General features: G+C 47.0%; 3 protein-coding genes and 1 non-coding gene across 5 annotated transcripts in view; 2 read left to right on the top strand and 2 right to left on the bottom strand.

Annotated features, from left to right (window-relative positions):
- The window catches only part of TMEM114 (transmembrane protein 114), a 996,508-nt gene that overhangs the window by 143,531 nt on the left and 832,381 nt on the right, over positions 1–20,596 (bottom strand). The window lies entirely within an intron of this gene.
- The window catches only part of PMM2 (phosphomannomutase 2), a 278,683-nt gene that overhangs the window by 142,716 nt on the left and 115,371 nt on the right, over positions 1–20,596 (top strand). The gene's annotated exons all lie outside the window — the stretch shown is intronic.
- ABAT (4-aminobutyrate aminotransferase) overlaps positions 1–20,596 on the top strand; it is a 106,579-nt gene that overhangs the window by 17,857 nt on the left and 68,126 nt on the right. Inside the window, exon 1 of one of the 2 annotated variants that reach the window (XM_050774359.1) lies at positions 17,606–17,614. The exons of the other annotated variant lie outside the window; for it this stretch is intronic. The gene's annotated coding sequence lies outside the window, so the exon portion shown is untranslated. Of the gene's footprint in view, positions 1–17,605; positions 17,615–20,596 lie in introns of those variants that run through there. 2 annotated transcript variants of the gene reach the window in all.
- On the bottom strand, positions 9,005–9,066 carry LOC126945203 (U7 small nuclear RNA). The gene has a single exon (XR_007722365.1). It is a non-coding gene; the product is annotated as a U7 small nuclear RNA (small nuclear RNA).

Below are 20,596 nucleotides of genomic sequence, written 5' to 3'. Positions count from 1 at the left end.
TCCTGAGCAGCTGGGACCACAGGCACCTGCCACCATGCCTGGCTACCTTTTTTATTTTTTGTAGCGATGGGGTCTCACTATATTGCCCAAGCTGGTCTGGAACTCCTGGGCTTAAGCCATCCTCCCACCTCAACCTCCCAAAGTGCCAGGATTACAGGCATGAGCCACCGCGCCTGGGGCCGGCTTAGAAAGATTTTAATTTGAGGTTCGCAGTTGCCATTGCCGCTTTTCTGAAAAAGGGCTCAAGTTCCAGTGGAATGTGGAGTTGGTCGTGATGGGTGCATTCCCAAGGCTGAGACATCCCTGGAGTAACTTTAGGCGTCTGTCCTGGGCTGCATCCTGGTGGAGAAGGAAGCACAGGAGAAGGAAGGCAGGCCGCCACATCCTAACACCTGAGTTCCGGTTTGGGACATACAGAGAGCTCTGTGCTCCCACCTACACTCTGCCTTCCCCAACTTCCTCCCCATTCCCAACGTTTCACTTGATTGTCAGGCCCAGCTGGCAGCATTCAGCTGGAGCCACTGGGCCAGCAAGCCTGAGAGGTGATGACCCATTAGTAACTGGGGACAAGGGTGTTCGTCCTTATCTGACCAGCGACTGCGTCCCCATGAGCTCAGTTCTTTGTTCTGGGTCTCGAGTCTGGAGAACCCCAGCTTTGCTTGGGGACGTCCTTTGGAAGTAAGAGCAGCATGTGAAAACTACACAATTTGGGAATAAAGTGCTGAGTCTACAAGACATCTCCCCACTGGAGTTGGCATTGTGGGAGAGAGAGGCGAACTCTTCGGAGATTTCTGTTAAAAGACTGGAATGAGTAGCAGATGGTTCATACTGGTTGAGATAAGAGGCCAGCGCCTTGCTGTAGTTTTAATTTTCCGCAGGAGCCAAATGATTGTAAAGATTGTGTTTCTCCACCTCTGCAGAATCACCCCCAAGCACTGCATTCATGATTCTGCAGAAAAACGAGGCAGCCAGACAGACCTGGTTCAAATCCCAACTGCCACTTACTTGTGGCAAGAATAGAATGAGTTTTGCTGAAGCTTATCTCAGCCTCAGCTTCTCAGTCTGCAAACTGGCACTACTCCACTGCATCACAAGATGTTTAAGAGCATCAGTGATGTCTGGAAATCAGTTAGCATGGCGTGAGTATAGATAAAGCCTGATCCACCAAAGGGCCTTTTGGCTTTCTTTGCCTCCGTGTTCTCATCTGCTAAGTGGAAAGAAATTTTCCTTGCATTGGAGTGATGTTAAGTCTCAAAATGCGTAGCACTCGAAGTCAGTAGAGATACAGAGCAGTTTTCAGTGGTAACTGAACGAGTGGTTTCACTCCAGTACACCAGCTCAATGCCAGTTCTTGGGGTTCAGCAGTTGACCCGAGGGAGTGGACAATTAAACAATGCACAGAACCTTAGAACCTGGGACCATGAGGGATCTCTGAGCAGATCGGGTCCAAACCAAGTCCCTTTGCCGGATGCTTAAAGCCTGTCTCCTGCATCTTAGACAAGAAGGCGTCCAGCCTCCAGAGTGGATCCCACTCCAAGGCAAGGAGCTGTCCTAGTTATTGAGCCAAAATCCGCCTTCCATTTTGTAACTTATTGAAGATTGCAACCATAGTACAGGACAGAGCTGGGACTCAAACCCAGGTCTGAGTGCACAGCCCATGACCCTAACACCTGGGCCTCATTGCCTCTGTAATCCAAGGTTCCTATGGTTGCATTCCATTCTGTCCAGGACTCAGCACAGCACTGGGAACCCAGCAGGATTAAAGAAGGGCCAGGGTGACCGTGCAGGGGGACTTTGGGGAAGAAGGCTGCCCTCTGCTCGGGAGCTCTCAAAAAGTTTGGGATCAGGCCGGGCGTGGTGGCTCACTCCTCTAATCCCAACACTTTGGGAGGCTGAGGCGGACAGATCACTTAAGGTCAGGAGTTCAAGACCAGCATGGCCAACATGGGGAAACGCCGTCTGTACTAAAAATACAAAAATTAGCCGTGTGTGGTGCACGCCTGTAATCCCAGCTACTCAGGAGGCAGAGGTTGCTGTGAGCCGAGATCATGCCACTGTACTCCAGCCTGGGTGACATAGCGAGACTGTCTCAAAAAAATAAACAAATAAAGAGAGAAGTTTGGTATCGACAACTTGACTGTGGTCCCTGAGCTCTGGCCAGCCCTTCTTCTGGCCTATAGATGCTGATGGACCCATGGGACCATCACAGGAGTGAATAGGAAGTGTTCCCAGCAGCCAGGTGCTCTGGGGGCAGATCGGACAAGCCTGGTCTTAGACAGGCCTCTTCAAGCTGACCCCAGGGTGTCCACTTCCCCTGTGGAGGAAGTTCCTCAGGTTGAGCCATCATTCGTTGATTTCAATTTTTCCTCCTGGAAAACTGGCCTGCTGCTCCCATCCCCAGAGGCGTCCGTGTCCCAGGGAATTACCAACACTCAACATGTAACTTACATTGCGCATTGACTGTGAAATCAAGGAAAACAAGAGACGAGGAGCTTGCGGGCTGGCAGAGAGAGGACGATGAATCATGAACAAATGAGAAAGAGACAGATAAGGGGGACAAAAATAAAATGTGTTGATCTGAAAGCAGTGGGGCTACTTTAAGTTTGGGTCAAGGAAGGCTGTTCTGAGCAGGTGGTATTTGGGCTGAAGAATGAGACAGCCGTTTCGGGCCTGGGGGAAGCTCATTCCAGGCAGGGACACAGCAGATGCATGGCAGGTCCCACGTTGGGAGGCCTTGAGGTCATCATTAGAAGGTTGGGTTTTATTATCTCTGCAATTAGAGATCTTTGGTAGGTTATTAACTAGGGAGTGACATGATGTGTTTCACTTTAAAATAATCCCTCTGGCTGCTCCGTGCAAAGTGGATTGAACAAGACCTCGATGAGATCAGAGCGACCACTTAGGCGGCTGCCACAGCCAATTACAAGTGGAAGTGGCTTGGATTCAGGTGGAGACAGGAAGAGAGGATGACTTGGAAATGCCTGGAACAGTCCAGACACAAGCAATTGAGTCAGTGCCTGGGTTCAGATCCGAGCCCTTGTAATAATGTATGAATTTGAACCTCCCTTTCCTCCTGTGCAAGCTTCTTTTGTTGTTGTTTTTTGTTTTTTTGAGACAGGATCTTGCTCTGTCACCCAGGTTGGAGTACAGTGGTATGATTGCAGCTCACTGCAACCTCCGCCTCCCAGGTTCAAGCGATTCTCCTGCCTCAGCCTCCCAAGTAGCTGGGATTACAGGTACAAGTGACCACGCCCCGCTAATTTTTTGTAGTTTTAGTAGAGATGGGGTTTCACCATGTTAGCCAGGCTGGTCTCAAACTCCTGACCTCAGGTGATCCACCTGCCTCGGCCTCCCGAAGTGCTGGGATTACAGGCGTGAGCCACCACACCTGCCCTGTGCAAGTTTTAAATCACAGGAGGTGATCCTGTGTAAATTGGAGGTGGTAATAGTAATAACTGACATGATTGGTAAAAATATTCATTGAGATCATACATTCACTTCCTGGAGCTGCTGCAAAAAAAATTGCCACAAACTAAGTGACTCAAAACAATGAAAATTTATTCTCTTACAGTTCTAGAGGCCAGAAGTCCAAAATCCAGAGATCAGTAGGACTGTACTCTCTCTGATGACCCTAGGGTTCCAACCTGGTCTGCTGCCAGAGGAGTGGTTGAGAGTAGCTGAGCGCATGGCCCTCCTTCAGCAATTGCTCTGTTCTGTTGTGTGGAGAAATCACATTTTGTTTATCTCCTCATCTGCTCATGGACCCTTGGGTTAGTTTCCACCGTCTAGCCCTTTTTTTTTTTTTTGAGATGGAGTTTCACTCTTGTCCCCCAGGCTGGAGAGGAATGGCGCGATCTCAGCCCACCGCAACCTCCAACCCCCGGGTTCAAGCGATTCTCCTGCTTCAGCCTCCTAAGTAGCTGGGATTACAGGCACCTGCCACCATGCCTGGCTAATTTTTGTATTTTTAGTAGAGATGAGGTTTCACCATGTTGTCCAGGCTGGTCTCAAACTCCTGACCTCAAGTGATCCGCCCGCCTCGGCCTCCCAAAGTATTAGGATTACAGGTGTGAGCCCCTGCGCCCGGCCTTCTGGCTCTTATGAATAGTGCCACAATTGGCAGGGCGCAGTGGCTCGTGCCTGTAATCCCAGCACTTTGGGAGGCTGAGGTGGGCAGATCACCTTAGGTCAGGAGTTCAAGACCAACCTGGCCAACATGGCGAAACCCCATCTCTACTAAAAAAAATCTGAAAATTAACCAGGCGTGGTGGCACACACCTGTAATCCCAGCTACTGGGGAGGCTGACGCACATGAATCACTTGAACCAAGGAGGTGGAGGTTGCAGTGAGCCAAGATTACACCACTGCACTTCAGCCTGAGCAATAGAGGGAAACTCTGTCTCAAAAAGAAAAAACAAACAAACAAACAAAAAACAAGTAGTGCTGCAATGAACAACAGCAGATAAGGATCTGTTTGAGTCCTTGCTCTCAGTCTTTGGGGTATGTACCTAGCAGTGGAATTCCTGGGTCATATGGTGATTCTGTATCTAACTTTTTGAGGAACTGCCTGTTTTCCACTGTGTGCCATATAGTTTTTGTTGAAGTAGTTATAGAACTGCCCCAGATCCAATGTAGGGAGAGATAGATGCCACCTCCCAGTGAGGGGTGACTAGGTCACAGAGGGAAGAGACTGGGGAGGGGAGGTGCTGTTGCGGCCATCTTTGGAATGTGCAAACGGCCCCTTAAGTAGTGATTACTTCATTTATTTATTTTTGCAGCGAACTTTTTTTTAAACAGCCTTGGATCACTTAAGGTCAGGAGTTCAAGACCAGCCTGGCCAACATGGTGAAACCCTATCTCTACAAAAATACAAAAATTAGCCAGGCATGATAGCAGGTGCCCGTAATCCCAGCTACTTAGGAGGCTGAAGTAGGAGAATCACTTGAACCCGGGAATTGGAGGTTGCACTGAGCTGAGATCATGCCACTGCACTCCAGCCTGGGCAACTAAGTGAGACTCTGTCTCAAAAATAATAATAATAAAATAAAATAAAACAGGACCTCACTCTGTCACCCAGGCTGGAGTGCAGTGGTGTGATCTCGGCTCACTGCAACTTTGGTCTCCTGGGCTTAAACGATCCTCCCACCCCATCCTCCTGAGTAGCTGGGACTACAGGTGTGCACCAACACACCTGGCTAATATTTTTTATAGAGACAGGGTTTTGCCATGTTGCCCAGGCTGGTGCAGTGAATATTTCCTCTTCTCTTCTCTTCTCTTCTCCTTCTCCTCCTTCTTCTTATTCTGGCTCTTCTTCTTCTCTCTCTCTCTTTCTTTCTCTCAAGACAGAGCCTCACTCTGTTACCCAGGCTGGAGTGCAGTGGCATGATCTGGCTCACTGCAACCTTGACCTTCTGGGCCCAAGTGATCCTCCCACCTCAGCCTTCCAAGTAGCTGGGACTATAGGTGTGTGCCACCTGGCTAATTTTAGTATTTTTTTGTAATTTTTCTAGAGACTGAGTTACACCATGTTGCCCAGACTGGTCTCAAACTCCTGGGCTCAAGTGATCCACCCACTTCTGCCTCCCAAAGTGCTGGGATTACAGGCATGAACCTCCGCGCCCAGCCTGCAGTGAATACTTCTCCATGCTTGCCCTGTATGTACACTGTGCTGGGTGTAGGATACTGACATGAGTATTGCACGTGTGGTTTTTGCCCTCTCACAGCTTGCAATTACTTGGACAAGAACCATTAACTAAAATTGCAAAATTAATTTTGGGGCAAGGGGGCTGGACTTTCCTGATATTCTCTTCCTCCTTTTATCTTTAAGTTGATGAATAACTTAACACAGCAAACTGCACTGAACTTATATACACACCTCCATGAATTTTCACCTGTGACTACAACCATGTAACAAGCACCTAGATAAAGATCTAGACCATCCCCAGCCCCCAGGAAAGTTCCCTCATGCCCCAGTGGGTAACTGCTATTTAACATGTTCACCATAGATTAGCTGCGCCTATTTTAGAACTTTATACATGGAATCGTACAGTAGATACTCCTTGGTGTCAGGCGTCTCCCTCTACACTGTTTGTGAAATCCCACAATTCGTTTTTTGAAGAGACGTTGACTTGCTGTCACCCAGGCTGGAGTGCAGTGGCTTGATCATAGCTCCCCTGCAGCCTTGAACTCCTGGGATCAAGCAGTCTTCCCACCTCAGTTTCCCAAGTAACTGGAACTACAGGTGTGCACCACTACACCTGGCTAATTTAAAAACTTTTTTTTTTTTTTGTAGAAATGAGGTCTACTGTATTGCTCAGGCTGGTCTTGAACTCCCTGGCTCAAGCAGTCATCCTGCCTCAGCCTCCCAAGTAGCTAGGACTACAGCTGGGATTACAGGCGTGCACCACCATGCCCAGCTAATTTTTATATGTTTCGTAGAGACGGGGTTTCACCCTGTTGACCAAGCTGGTCTCGAACTCCCGACCTTAGGTGATCCTCCCACCTTGGCCTCCGAAAGTGCTGGGATTACAGGCGAGAGTCACCACACCTGGCTACACTCTTGTAAACAACCAGATCTCATGAGAACTCTATCACAAGAACAGCACCAAAGGGATGGTGCTAAACTATTCATGAGAAGCATGGGAAGCCTACCCCCATGATCCAGTTCCCTCCCACCAGGCCCCTCCTCCAACATTGGGGATTACATTTCAATGTGAGATTTGGGTGGGGACACAGATCAAAACCATATCAGGGGGCCATTGGAAGGTTGATAAATAATAGAACATTTAGGTAGACGGCAAATGGTGACTTAGGAAAAGCATGCACTTTTTGTGTTGCTGGTATGTTAGCAGAAAAAGGAGACAGTGTCTGAGGGCAAAAGTGGCTTGGGTCTGTGTCCATTCTCTAAAATCTGAACTCTGCTTGAAATTGAGTGAAATGGATCACCAGTTTGATATTAGGAAGATAGGAAAGACCTATAGTTTGAAGGCTCGGAATGCCTACATGAGGGGTTAGCAAACTGTTCCTGTGAAGAGCCAGACAGTAAATAATTTTGGCGTGTGGGCCTTGTGGTTTCTCTTGCCACTATTCAACTCTGCCATTGTAGCCCAAAGCAGCCATGAATGAATGGGTGTAGCTGTGTTTCAATAAAGCTTTATTTAAAAAAGCAGGCCAGTGGCCATAGTTGTGGATCCTTAGGCTACAGTCTGCATCCCAGAGCACAGAGCCTCAAGAACATCCTCTTTCCTGGCCTTCCAGAAATTTGAGACTTCTTAACTCCAAGCCTTCCTTTCTTCCACTATCTTGGGATGAGTCGAGAAGTTTCCCTTTGTGTCAACTGCAAGTGCGCTAAACGCCCTGAATGGGTTGACCTACTTTCAACTTTAAGTATTTCCACCTGGGAACTAGAATCCAATTTGGCTGATGCAATGCCAGAAAGCTAATGTCCTTTTTATAGTCTGTTTGGAAGCTCATCTCCTCTTTCCACACCTTCAGAAACCAAACCGAACACAGATCAATTTCCAAGTGCCTCTGGGGCTGTCTGTTAATGCCATGTCGAGTTACTCAATAGTTGTTTTCCTGTAATTAAATATCTGGACACATTGGACTGCCATCCACTGAAGTTACTCTCATGCCCTGGTGAAGTATCTCTGTGCATATTATTTGAAAATGCCAGAGAGGCTTCTTTTCTCCAAACATTTGATAAAATGAATAATACAGGTTGTTAATGAAGAATCAGAAATTACAAAAAGGTGGAAACAAGTAGATGGCCACGCCATAGCCTCATATCCAAAATGCAGTGGTGTTAAACAGAAACCACATTTCTTTCCAGTCTTCCTTTATTGTGTAGCAGTTTATGATTTTTTTTTTTTTTTTTTTTGAGACGGAGTCTGGCTCTGTCACCCGGGCTAGAGTGCAGTGGCCGGATCTCAGCTCACTGCAAGCTCCGCCCCCCGGGTTTACGCCATTCTCCTGCCTCAGCCTCCCGAGTAGCTAGGACTACAGGCGCCCGCCGCCTCGCCCGGCTAGTTTTTTGTATTTTTTTAGTAGAGACGGGGTTTCACCGTGTTCGCCAGGATGGTCTCGATCTCCTGACCTCGTGATCCGCCCGTCTCGGCCTCCCAAAGTGCTGGGATTACAGGCTTGAGCCACCGCGCCCGGCCATGATTTTTTTTTTGTGCCTGTAAAAAATTATAGCCAAACTGCATATAAAATTTTATGTTCTTTTTTTCTCTCATTACATGGCTTCAAAAATCACTTCCCTGTCTTTTTACACAGTTTTCAGTAAATGTCATATAATCAAGTTGTTCTACCACAATTTATTTGAGCGATCCTCTACCATTGGTCGTTTACATTGTTTTCAACTGAGCACGCTTCTTTTTTTTTTTTTTTTTTAATTTTTTAAATTTTTGTATAAATGGGGGTCTCACTATGTTTCCCAGGCTGGTCTCGAACTCTTGGCCTCAAGCAATCCTCCCACCTCAGCCTCCCAAAGTGCTGAGATTATAAGCATAAGACACTGTGCCTGGCTCTTTAAATTACACTGCTCTGAACATCTCTGAGCATAGAACTATTCCTTCATGTAGTATTGCTTGCATTAGCTGAATTTCTAGAGTTGGGATTTTTTTTTTTTGACAGGGTGCTGTATTAGTCAGTTTTCACTCTACTATAAAGATACTACCTGAGACTGGGTAATTTATAAACAAAAGAGGCTTAACTGACTCACAGTTCCACATGCATGGGGAGGCCTCAGGAAATTTACAATCATGGCAGAAAGTGAAGGGGAAGCAGGCACCTTCTTCACAAGGCGGCAGGAGAGAGAGAGAGCACGCAGGGAAAACTGCCACTTTAAAAGCATCAGATCTCGTGAGAACTCACTAGCACGAGAACAGCATGGGAGAAACTGCCCCCATGATCCAGTCACCTCCCACCAGATCCCTCCCTCAACACATGGGGATTACAATTCAAGATGAGATTTGGGTGGGGACACAGAGCCAAACCATATCAGGGCTTTCCAGTCTTTACTGGAAAGCCTGCTAGACAAATTCTAAAAGAGCTGTAACACTGAGTTGGGACTTCTTGAGGTCAAAATATTTAATATCTCTTTATGTTGTTTTCCAAAAGGGCTGGATTCAGATACTCTCCAGCAGTGTCTGTTGAGAGAGAGCGAGCCAGGGGTGATGGTCTGGCTTTCAGACCTGAGATCAGACAGAAGGATAGCTGAACTCCCAGGCAGTGGGTTGGTTGGTGGTTGGTTTGTTGGTTGGTTGGTTGTTTTTTTGTTCTGGATCTCATTTCAAAGAGAACAGATTTGACTCCACACCTGACGCACCTCCTCAGTTTCACAAAGCAGCTAAGAGGGAAGTCAGGTTTCATAGCCCAAATGATGCTAATGCTTGAGTATAATTTTGCACCAGCCATTAGCCCACATTTCTTGGTAGAACCTCGGTGCGCTTGGATTACGAATTTGCACACAGTGGAATCGCAATAATTTGTTTTATAGTTCTGTCCTTTTGGGGAATGACGTTTCTTCCAAGGCCTCAGCTCCCTTAATCTGTAAAACGGGAATAATAAGAATTCACTGGACAAATATTCAGTGTGCCTGTTGGGTGTGTTGGGCACTGTGCAGTCCATCTCCAGGGCTAGCATGGAAGGCACACATTGAAAAGATACTCATGCTGGCTGCAGTGGCTCACGCCTGTAATCCCAACACGCTGAAAGGCTGAGGCAGGTGGATCACTTGAGAACAGTCTGGGCAACATGGCTCTGTCAACCCTGTCAATCAGTGATCAGACTTAGCCTGAGTAGGAGGAGAAAGCTGGAACCAGTGGCCTTCCTCAGATGTGATCTCATGAAAGAATGAAGTCCGCCTACGGGTAGCTGTTCTGGAGGGTGGAAGCCTGAACTTGATCATTCCCTCTAATTCTCATCCCATCTAGGCAAAAGGAGACTTGCTGGGAGAGAGAAATTAATTGTTCGGTTTATTATCAGTTCTTAAAAAAAATTATCAGCTCAAAAAAAAAAAAAAAGCCACAAAAAATTAGCCAGGCATGGTGGCACACACCAGTCGTCCTAGCCAAGAGGCTGAGGTGGGAGGATCAACTGAACCCTGAAGGAAAAGCTGCAGTGAGCTGTGATTACACCACTGCACTCCAGCCTGGGCAACAGAGTGAGACCCTGTTTCAAAAAAAAAGAGTCCAGGCATGGTGGCTCATGCCTGTAATCCCAGCACTTTGGGAGGCCGAGGTGAGTGGATCACTTGAGGCCATGAACTAGCCTGGCCAACATGGTGAAACCTCGTCTCTACCAAAAATACAAAAATTAGCTGGGCATGGTGGCGTGCTCCTGTAATCCAGCTACTCAGGAGGCTGAGGCACGAGAATCACTTGAACCCGGGAGGTGGAGGCTGCAGTGAGTCAAGATCGTGCCACTGCACTCCAGCCTGGGAGACAGAGCAAGACCCTGTCTCAAAAAACAAAGATACTCATGCAAATAAATATGTAAGTACTAACTGATGAATAGAAAGAATTACACAAGGAGCTCTAAGAAATTACAGCAAGACAATTGTATTTCCACAAGAAGGTTTATAAATGCTTCTCCGAAGAGATAAAATGGAGTGTTTGAGACCTCAGTGATTCCTAGGTTTTGGCTAAGGAGGAGTGAGGGAAGCAGACTTGGCTGCAAGAATGGCGGGTGCAAAGGCCCTGAGGCTGCAGAGCTCTGTGCCCTCCAGGAATCAGAGGGTGGAATGGGTGGGGTGGCATGTCAGGACTCAGGAAAGAGAGGCAGGCAGAAGTGGGTTAGGCAAGGTCCCAGATGCTTCATGAAAGGCTGGGAGCCACCGCTGAGCTGAGAAGTGACAGGCTAGGGCAGTGGAGGCTGGAAGATGACTCTCTCCCCGTGCTAGTGAGCAATGCCCATGGTGGTCTAGCAGGATAATCACTTTTTTGTTGTTTTTTTTGAGACCAGGTCTCCTTCTGTCACCCAGGCTGGAGTACAGTGGTGCAATCACGGCTCACTGCAGCCTCGACCTCCCAGACTCAAGCCATCCTCCCACCTCAGCCTCCCTAGTAGCTGGGACTACAGGCACACACTACCATGCCAGGCTATTTTTTTTATTTTTATTTTTAGTGGAGACGGGGTTTCATTATGTTGCGCAGGTCTCCAGCTCTTAGGCCCAGCAATCCTCCCATCTCAGCCTCCCAAAGTGCTGGGATCACAGGCGTGAGCCAATGTGCCCAGCCCAGAGTTAGAGACATTTTAGAGGCAAATGAGAGTCCCTTTTCTTCCTCCCTTCCCTAATTTCACCCTCAAGTTGATGACCATGTAATTGTGGTTATGTTCAAGAAGTGAGAGCTAAAATGTGATTTACCTTTATGTCAGTTTGCAAGAGGCAAGAGAGAAGCTTACATTTCTAAAACAGCAGCCACACTGTGGAACCTAAAAGCTAGCTGGACTTAACTCCAGTGCATCCTAGCCAGGAATTAGGGAACTTTTTTTAAACTTTACTTATTTATTTTGTAGAGACAGGGGCTTCGCTGTGTTGCCCAGGCTGGTCTTGAACTCCTCAGCTCAAGCAAACCTCCAGCCTTGGCCTCCCAAAGTGCCGAGATTATAGGAGTGAGCTACTGCACCCGGGCAGGAGTTAGGGATATTGGCAACCCCAGGTTATCATCCCAGAACCAGTCATGAAACTCACGAAATCATCACCGCCATCCTCATCTCCAAGAGAATCTTGCCAGTACTTGCATGTCATAATTAAAATCGGTGGTCAAACTTGGCCTGAGTAGGAGGAGAAAGCTGGAACCAGTGGACTTCCTGAGATGTGATCCCATGGAAGAATGAAGTCCGCCTTGTGTTCCTACGGGTAGCTGCTCTGGAGGGTGGAAGCCTGAACTTGATCATTCCCTCTAATTCTCATCCCATCTAGACAAAAGGAGACTTGCTGGCAGAGAGAAATTAATTGTTTGGTTTATTATCAGTTCTTAAGGTCTCACGCTGGTCAGAAGTTCAGAATTAGTTGCATACTTTTTAACTCAAGAGACAGGGTCTTGCCATGTTGCCCAGGCTGGAGTGCGGTGGTATGATCGTAGCTCACTGCAGCCTCAAACTCCCGGGCTCAAAGGATCTTCCTGCCTCAGCCTCCCATGTAACTGGGACCACAGGTGCACACCACCACACCTAGCTAATGGTTTTTTATTTTCTGTAGAGACAGGGATGGCGGTCGTGGGGTGGCGGAGGTGGGGGGACTCAGGGACAGGGCTGTGTCTCACTTTGTTGCCCAGACTGGTCTTGAACTCCTGGACTCAAGCAATCTCCCTGCCTCTGCCTCCCAAGGTGCTGGAATTACAAGTGTGAGCCAGTGCACCTGGCCAATCAAATTCTTTATAATTAACTCCCACAGATTAAATTCTTTTCTTAGGGATTTAAATTTTACAGACACATGACTGACATGTAATAAATATTCGGCATTCATTGGCAAGAACAGGAGAAGCCAGGTTGCTGGATGAGCTTTGGGCTTTGGTTCAAACTGCAGTTCCCCAGGTAAATAGCTCCGAGATCTGGGGCATGTTCTAAACTACCTGCGCTTTATTTTCTCCCTCTGTAGCTTGTAAGAGCACCTACTCCACAGACTCATGAGAATAAACAGAGGTGCTCAATAAACGGTGGCCAGTATTGTTATTTAAGGTTTAGTCTCACTTTAGGTGTATGTCAGTCCCACCTTAGCTACATTTTCCAGTGAGTCACACCTGGCTACCAAGTGCCTGAAATGGGGTTCGTCTGAACGGGGATGTGCTGTAAGCGTAAAACACACATCTAATTCTGAAGACTTGGTATGCCAAAAAGGATATCAAAATATTAACATTTCACTAATTCGTTTTCATAGTAATTAGTTTTATGCTAATTTATGACATGGTGAAATGATGAGATTTTGAGGACACATCAGGTTAAATAGAATTAATATTAATTTCTTTATTTTTAGTGATTTATTTTTTAATGTATTATTTATCTTTTTTCGATTTTTGCCTTTTTCCATGTGTTCTAAAAAATGAATTTTATCTGTTTCTTTTCTTTTTTGATGTGACCACTAGAAAATTTTAATTGACACACGTGACTCACATTTATATTTCTTTTCTTTTTTTTTTTTTTTTTTTTGAGATGGAGTCTCACTCTGTCGCCCAGGCTGGAGTGCAGTGGCATGATCTCAGCTCACTGCAACCTCCGCCTCCTGGGTTCAAGCGATTCTCCTGCTTCAACCTCCAGAGTAGCAAGGATTACAGGTGCCTGCCACCGCACCCAGCTAATTTTTGTGTTTTTAGTAGAGACGGGGTTTCACCATGTTAGCCAAGCTGGTCTCGAACCCCTGGCCTCAAATGATCCGCCTGCCTTGGCCTCCCAAAGCCCTGGGATTACAGGCGTGAGCCACCACGCCAGGCCTATATTTATTTTCAATCGTACAGGTCTAAAGGCATGATATAGAAAGTAGCAATGGTTAAGGAATGAGAAAAGCGTGGACGTGGCAATCAGAAAGATGTAGGGGCTTATCAGGGTAGCAGTACTCTCTGTGTGCTATTAGAACAGTCAGTTAGCCTTTTTTTTGAGACAGGGTCTCACTTTATCACCCAGGCTGGAGCGCAGTGGCACAATCTCAGTTCACTGCAACCTCTGCCTCCTAAGCTCAAGCCATCCTCTCTCCACCACCTGAGTAGCTGGGACTACAGACGTGTGCCGCCACTCTTAGCTGATTTTTGTATGTTTGTATTTTTTTGGTAGACACCTGCTTTCACTATATTGCCCAAGCTGGTCTTGAATTCCTGAGCTCAAGGAATCCGCCCACTTTGGCCTCCGGAAGTGCTGGGATTACAGGGGTGAACCACCAAGCCCAGCCAGTTAACCTCTGTGTGCCTCCACTAATATCTGTGAAATGGAAGCAAAAATCCCTAGCACAAAAGCACTGTTTCAATCAATGAGATAATATATAGAAAGTACTTAGCTCAGTCCTAGCACAAAACAGGTGCTCAAACACAAATAAAGGTTATAGCTTTTGTTACATGTGTTAGGGATGTTTAGTATTCAGAAGGGGGCTAAGTAAACTCTGAAGACAAATGAATAACAGTAACTCTCATTTGTTTAGCAAGATAGACTTTCGCGTGCCATTTTTACCTCCATGTCGACATTTGATCTTCAGAATGACCGTGGGAGGTATGGTCAGCCCCTTAGGGAGATGAGAGGCTGGGCACAGTGGCTCACACCTTTAATCCCAGCACTTTGGGAGGCGAGGTGGGAGGATTGCTTGAGCCCAGGAGTTCATAACCAACCTAGGCAACATAGCGAGACCCCGTCTCTACAAAAAATAAAAATAAAAACATTACTCAGGGGTGGTAGTGCATGCCTGTAGTCTCCAAGCTAGTCAGGAGGCTGAGATGGAAGGATTGCTTGAGCCCAGGAGGTTGAGGCTGCTGAGAGAGAGAGAGAGAGAGAGAGAAGGCTGCTCAGAGAGAGAGAGGGAGAGAGAGAGAGAGAGGGAGAGAGAGAGAAAGAGGGAGAGAGAGAGAGAGAGAGAGAGAGAGAGAAAGGAAGTAGGCTCAGGAGCAAGCACCTTTGCATCTGAGCAGGAACTAGAACTAGGCCTTCTTGTACCAACCTTCTGGATTCTCTCAACTTTCCAAGTCTCCAAAGTGTGTTTCTGTGTTTACCTCACTCTCTGGTTAGGTGGTTTCTACAGGAGTCTTTAGAACAAGAGAGAAGACCAACATTTATTACAACCAGCAACCAACATTAATCACTTTCCCACATCAGTATGGAAAGCGCCATCGCATTCTTTTTGTCGAATAGAGGTTATTCTGCGTGATGGATGTACCCCAGTTTATTTTAACCAGTTCCCACTGATGGACAATTAGGTGATTTTCAGTTTATATAAATGAGACAAATTCCTTCAAGTAGAATTATGCTAGGGATAAATGGTCTGTACGCTTACAATTTTACAGATTTTGACAAATTGCTCTCCAAGCCATTTGTATGAATTTCCTCTCCTGCCAGCAATGAATGAAGTGCCAGTTCTCCTGCATCATGAATATGGCCAAATATTTCATGATAAAAAGTCAGTGTGGAGAAAGCAGAGGAAAGGTGAGATGGCAGCTGGGGGACTGTCAGGAGGTGGGGGCAGCTGTCCAGGTAGGAAACAATGGGTACCCGAACAAGGACAAAGGAAAGAGGGAAAGGGTGGGGCCCAGAGCTACTGCGGAAGTCAAATTCTGTGGTGTGGTGGTGAAGGAAGATAACAGGAAGGAGGAATCAGATTTCTTGAGTTTCTGGTTTAAACAAATGAGTAGGCAGTGGGTCTGTTAATGGAGATGCTCAACATAGGAAAGGAAATAGGTGTAGTGAGGAGAAGATGATGATAACTGTGAGAACATATTGCACTTGATATGAAGGACATCCTACTGAACCAGGGAGAGGATTTGGGGATAGTGAATCATTTGTGGGAACCATGAGTGTGCATGAGTTCTCCCAGCGATGGGTGGGTGGGTAGATAGATGGATGGATGGATGGATGGAAAAATGGATGGGTAGGAAGAGAAGATGGTTGGAGAGATGGAGGGAGAGAAGGCTAGATGGATGAAAGATTAGACAGACAAAAAAACAGAAACCTAGACTTTATTGTCTTTAGATTGAACCATATGAAATTACTATTTTTGGCCAGGTGCAGTGGCTCATGCCTGTAATCCCAACACTTTGGGAGGCCGGCGGGGAAGGGTGGATCACTCGAGGTCAGGAGTTCGAGACCAGCCTGGCCAACATGGTGAAACCCCCATCTCTACTGAAAATACAAAAATTAGCTGGGTGTAGTCGCTTGTACCTGTAGTCCCAGCTACTCAGGAGGCTGAGGCAGGAGAATCACTTGAACCCGGGAGACTGAGGTTGCAGTGAGCCACGATGGTGCCACCGCACCCCAGCCTGGATGACAGAGCAAGGCTCCGTCTCATAAAAAAAAAAAGAAAAGAAAGAAATTACTATTTTTGTTTTAAAAATTACCAAGTGCTTAATTTTATACAGGTTGAAATATTTTGGGGGGAAGGATACTGATGTCTACAGTTTACTTTGAAATGCATCAAAAACAGGATGTGATAAAGCACAGGTGGTAATCATGTGAATGGTGGAGGCTAGTGGTGGGTATATAGGGATTTAGTGTAAAATTCTTTCGGCTTTGCTGTGCATTGGAAAGTTTCATTTAAAATCATGGGAAATGGGCCAGGCGCGGTGGCTCACTGGTGAATATTGTCAATTTCATGTGGTTCCCCTCAATTTATGTTTTATTTGGCCAAAAAGATCCTTCCAGGTTCCCAATCTGCAGCATCAACAGATCTGCTCTGTGGAGTCCCCTCTGGTCCTTGTTCTGCCCCGATTTGGGGGCTGGGGGCTGACGTTCCTCCCTCTCAGAGCTCAGGTTGAATTGCCCTAACGTGCTGATTACTGCACCGAGGATGCCGGTATCTGGCTTGTAATAATTATAGATTTCCTCTGCGATTTGATCCCATTGGTTGCCTCGGCAACGGCGTAATAGCTCAACCGAAGCGCTGTCACGGTGATTTAGAACCAGTGTGTCTCTCCTGCAGCCTCCATTCTGGGTGCCTCCACCCCCTTGCCGTCGTCATGGTAACTGATGAGCAGCATGTGACCGAGGGCTCTCTGCCCCCCCTCATGCCCCCTCCCCATCTTGTGACCATCCTCGTTTCCTCTTCTGGACCCCCTGTGGACCCGCGTTGACCCAGCATGGGCTACAATGGGGGAGTTGGGTAATTGCTCCCCTAGGTTCCTCCCCAACCCCCCAGACAGGGTCAGGTGGAGCATGGGAGCCAGAGCAGCCCCTCTGCCTTGGGTGTCCTGGAGATGACTTGACGCCCCCCCACCGGAGCCCCGTCATGGCTGTGGCTGCATCTGCAACACCGCAACAGCAGACTTCTGGGAAAACCATTTAGGCATCTGAAGCCCTGGATTTCTGCTTTGTCCCTTCAGGGCTTCCTGAGCCTGTTTAAAAAAAAAAAAAAATCTAGGAAGAGGCCCCTGGAAGGAAAAAGGGGAGGGAGATAGCCTATTTTACAAGGTCTGAAATGATGTGGCTTTTCCTTCTGGCTTAAACCTAGCTGGGTTTAAAACATCTTTTTAAAAATCTGTATTCTATTTTTTTCTCTCTGTTTATCTCTCTCTTGATGCCTCTGTTAATCTTTGTTTCTGTGTTGTATTTTTTCTGTTTCTGTCTGAAAACCCTTCTCTTTCTGAATCCATCTTTCAGTCCCTCACGTTCTGTCTCTCCCCTCCTCCTTCACCTTCCCTCCATTCCTCTCCCTTGCGCATTTGCCGGGTTCCAGCTGAGCGCATCCTTTTCCCAAACCTGCTTTGCTTCCAAGGGGCCCTTTTCTGTCTCCTCTACCTGTGCCCATGTTTTGGGACTGCCTGGAAATCCAGGACACCCTCCTGAGGAGGGAGCTGGTGCCCAACAGCACCTGTTAGGATGAACCCAGCCAGCTGCATTCCTGGCCTCTGCAGAATGACATAGAGAAGGCATTTTAAGCAGGCGAGCTGAGCTCGCCACAGGACTCCGACTACCAGGCACCGTGAGTGCAAATGTTTATGTGTGTCTGCGTGTGCATGTGCACATGTGTGTGTGCGTGTGCACGTGTGCATCCTTACGTGTGTATGTTATGTATCTTCTGGCATGGGGAGGTGGTGCCAGTGTCTGTCAGTGCCTGTTATCTGTGGTGTTGGGGTGTGCAACTGTGTGGGCACACACCCTTGTGCACCTGTGTGCACATGTGCCTGGCTCTCTGTGTGGACACACAAATGTACATCACAGATTTTTCAAGGACGCTTTGTGAACACAGCAGGAGGAGACCCTTTAAAGTGGGGACAAAATAATGAAAGATGGATATAGAAATGATGAGATAAGGAATTGCTCTCATCAGTAGGCTCGCAACACCACAGTCTTCCTGCATCTGGTCTTAGGAAATGAAGTGAGAGTCACCTTGAAAAGGCATTTTTGTTCAAGCCCCAAAACAAATCCTTTCCCTTCATTCTAAGGACAAGAACAGCACAAACACACACACCCCTTTCTCTTTGAAACTCAGGGGAATGGAAGGCTCAGGGGGCGCTGTCACTGGGCATTTCAGACAGAGTTTACAGTGAGAATCTCAGTTGACAGCCTGGGCGGCTCACGCCAAGAGTAGATATCAGGAAGCTCTGGACAGCCGCTCTCTTCACATCTTGTGGCTGATTAGAAGTTCATTTTGAATTTTTTTCCCAGAAGCAGCCTATGCCCCAAGAGGCAACCAGAAGAAAGCAATTTTAGAAAATGCAATTTCATTTGCAGGGCAAGATATGGAATCCTGACAGGTTGCCGCTGAAGCTCCTGCGGTTGGTGTGTGCAAGCTGGTAGCCAGGCCGCTGGTGGAGGAAGGGGGTCCTCTGTGCTTTGCATGTCCCTGGGTATTTGGGAAACTTGGCAGCCAGTTGCTCTAAGTGAACCCTGACTCTGGGCACCCTGGCAGAGAGGACAGAGCTGGAGACAAGGACCGGCCTCAGGAAGTTTCCAGTTCAAGTAGGAACAGACCCGATCACACGTGATACTCTCACACTCAGACACACTGCTGCTGCCTGCATTTCCTCCGGGCTGCCATCCCCCTTCCCCTGCCCTGGCCTCTGTCTGCCACGACCGCACCTGCTAAGTGCTAATCATCGTTAAACATCCCCTGTCACTGCTTCCCGGAAATCTTTAATTTCCACCCAAGAACAGCTAACACTATACGCCCTCCTCTACCTGCTGAAATCACTTGGAGCCTCTGACATCAAGTGTCCAACCGACCTCTTTCCCCACATTTGCCCGTGAGCTGCACTTCATTTTGCAAGGACATAAAGAAAACTATGCACGCAACTACATGCAAAATGACTGGCTGGGATTCTTAAAATGCCAATGTCTTTTTTTTTTTTTTTTTTTTTTTTTTTTTGAGACGGAGTCTCGCTCTGTCACCCAGGCTGGAGTGCAGTGGCCGGATCTCAGCTCACTGCAAGCTCCGCCTCCCGGGTTCACGCCATTCTCCTGCCTCAGCCTCCCAAGTAGCTGGGACTACAGGCGCCCGCCACCTCGCCCGGCTAGTTTTTTTGTATTTTTTAGTAGAGACGGGGTTTCACCGTGTTCGCCAGGATGGTCTCGATCTCCTGACCTCGTGATCCGCCCGTCTCGGCCTCCCAAAGTGCTGGGATTACAGGCTTGAGCCACCGCGCCCGGCCAAAATGCCAATGTCTTTTAAAAGGCAAAAGGGCTGAGAAATGGTTCCAGGTTAAAAGAAATAAAAGAGCCATGAGCCCAAATGCAATGTCTGATCCTAGGATGAAGCCTGGATCAAGGGAACAGAAAACATTTGTGGGCTGGGCTCAGTGGCTCACACCTGTAATCCCAGTGCTTTGGGAGGCCGAGGAAGGAGGATCACTTGAGGTCAAGAGTTAGAGACTAGCCTCAGGAATACAGCGAGACCCCATCTCTACAAAAAATAAATATAAAAATAAACTAGCCGGACATAGTGGTGTGTGCCTGTGGTCTCAGCTACTCAGGAGGCTGAGGCAAGAGGATTACCTGAGCCCAAGAGTTCGAGGCTGCAGCGAGCCATGAGCCATGATCATGCCACTGCACTCCAGCCTAGGTGATAGAGCGAGACCCTGTCTCAAAAAAAACCAAAGAAACATTTGAAGACATTTTAGGGATAAGTGGGAATATCTGAATATAGATTATATATTAGATAATAACATTTTAATGTGAATAGGCCAATAATAAATAAATAAAAGACAATAGTATTTTATTAATGATACCTTCATGAGAGTGACTTTGTATCTCAGATCGTTTGTACTAGGTTATATAAGAGAATATTTTCGTTCTTAGAAGGTACAGGCTGAAGGATTTAAGGATGAAATATCACAACATCCACAACTAACTCTCAAATAATTCAGAAGATAGATAATAGAGTGGGTACAAGTATGGCAAAATGTTAACAGTTTCTAGGATTACAGGCAGTTGTGGAACTACGTTCATAACTTTTATGTGGGTTTGAAGATTTTCCAGTGCCCAGGCTGGACACTGTGCTTAGCTTTGTGCGTGGATTATCTCATTTCATCCTCAGGGCAGCTTGGGGATGGGACAGCTCTATCACACCCGCTTTCCAGTGGAGAAAACAGAGGCAGAGCCAGATGTAAGTCCAGGCCACATTATGCCCCAACCCCCTGTTTTGTGAAATTTAGTACTAAAGATACTACATGGCTGTGTGATGTTGGGCAAATCACTTAACCTCTCTGTGATCTGTTTCCTTTTTTTTTTTTTTTGCTACGAGTGGATAATTATAATATCAGAAGGTTGTTCTGATGGGTATTATGATATCTAAAGAACTTAGAACAGGGTTTGGCCGAAAGTAAGTGTCTGCTGTTGCTGCTGCTAATTGTATTTGTTGCTGCAAATGTGATCCCAGCACCCTCGCCTTGGTCAGTGATGGGTAAACCTGGAGGGTTTTTTTTTTCTTCTGTACCCAAGGCCTGCTTCATGGGTTTGTGATCTA

The sequence above is a fragment of the Macaca thibetana genome, chromosome 20 (genome assembly GCF_024542745.1).
Source record: "Macaca thibetana thibetana isolate TM-01 chromosome 20, ASM2454274v1, whole genome shotgun sequence".
NCBI lineage: Eukaryota > Metazoa > Chordata > Mammalia > Primates > Cercopithecidae > Macaca > Macaca thibetana.
This window is presented reverse-complemented; position numbering and strand designations above follow the sequence as displayed.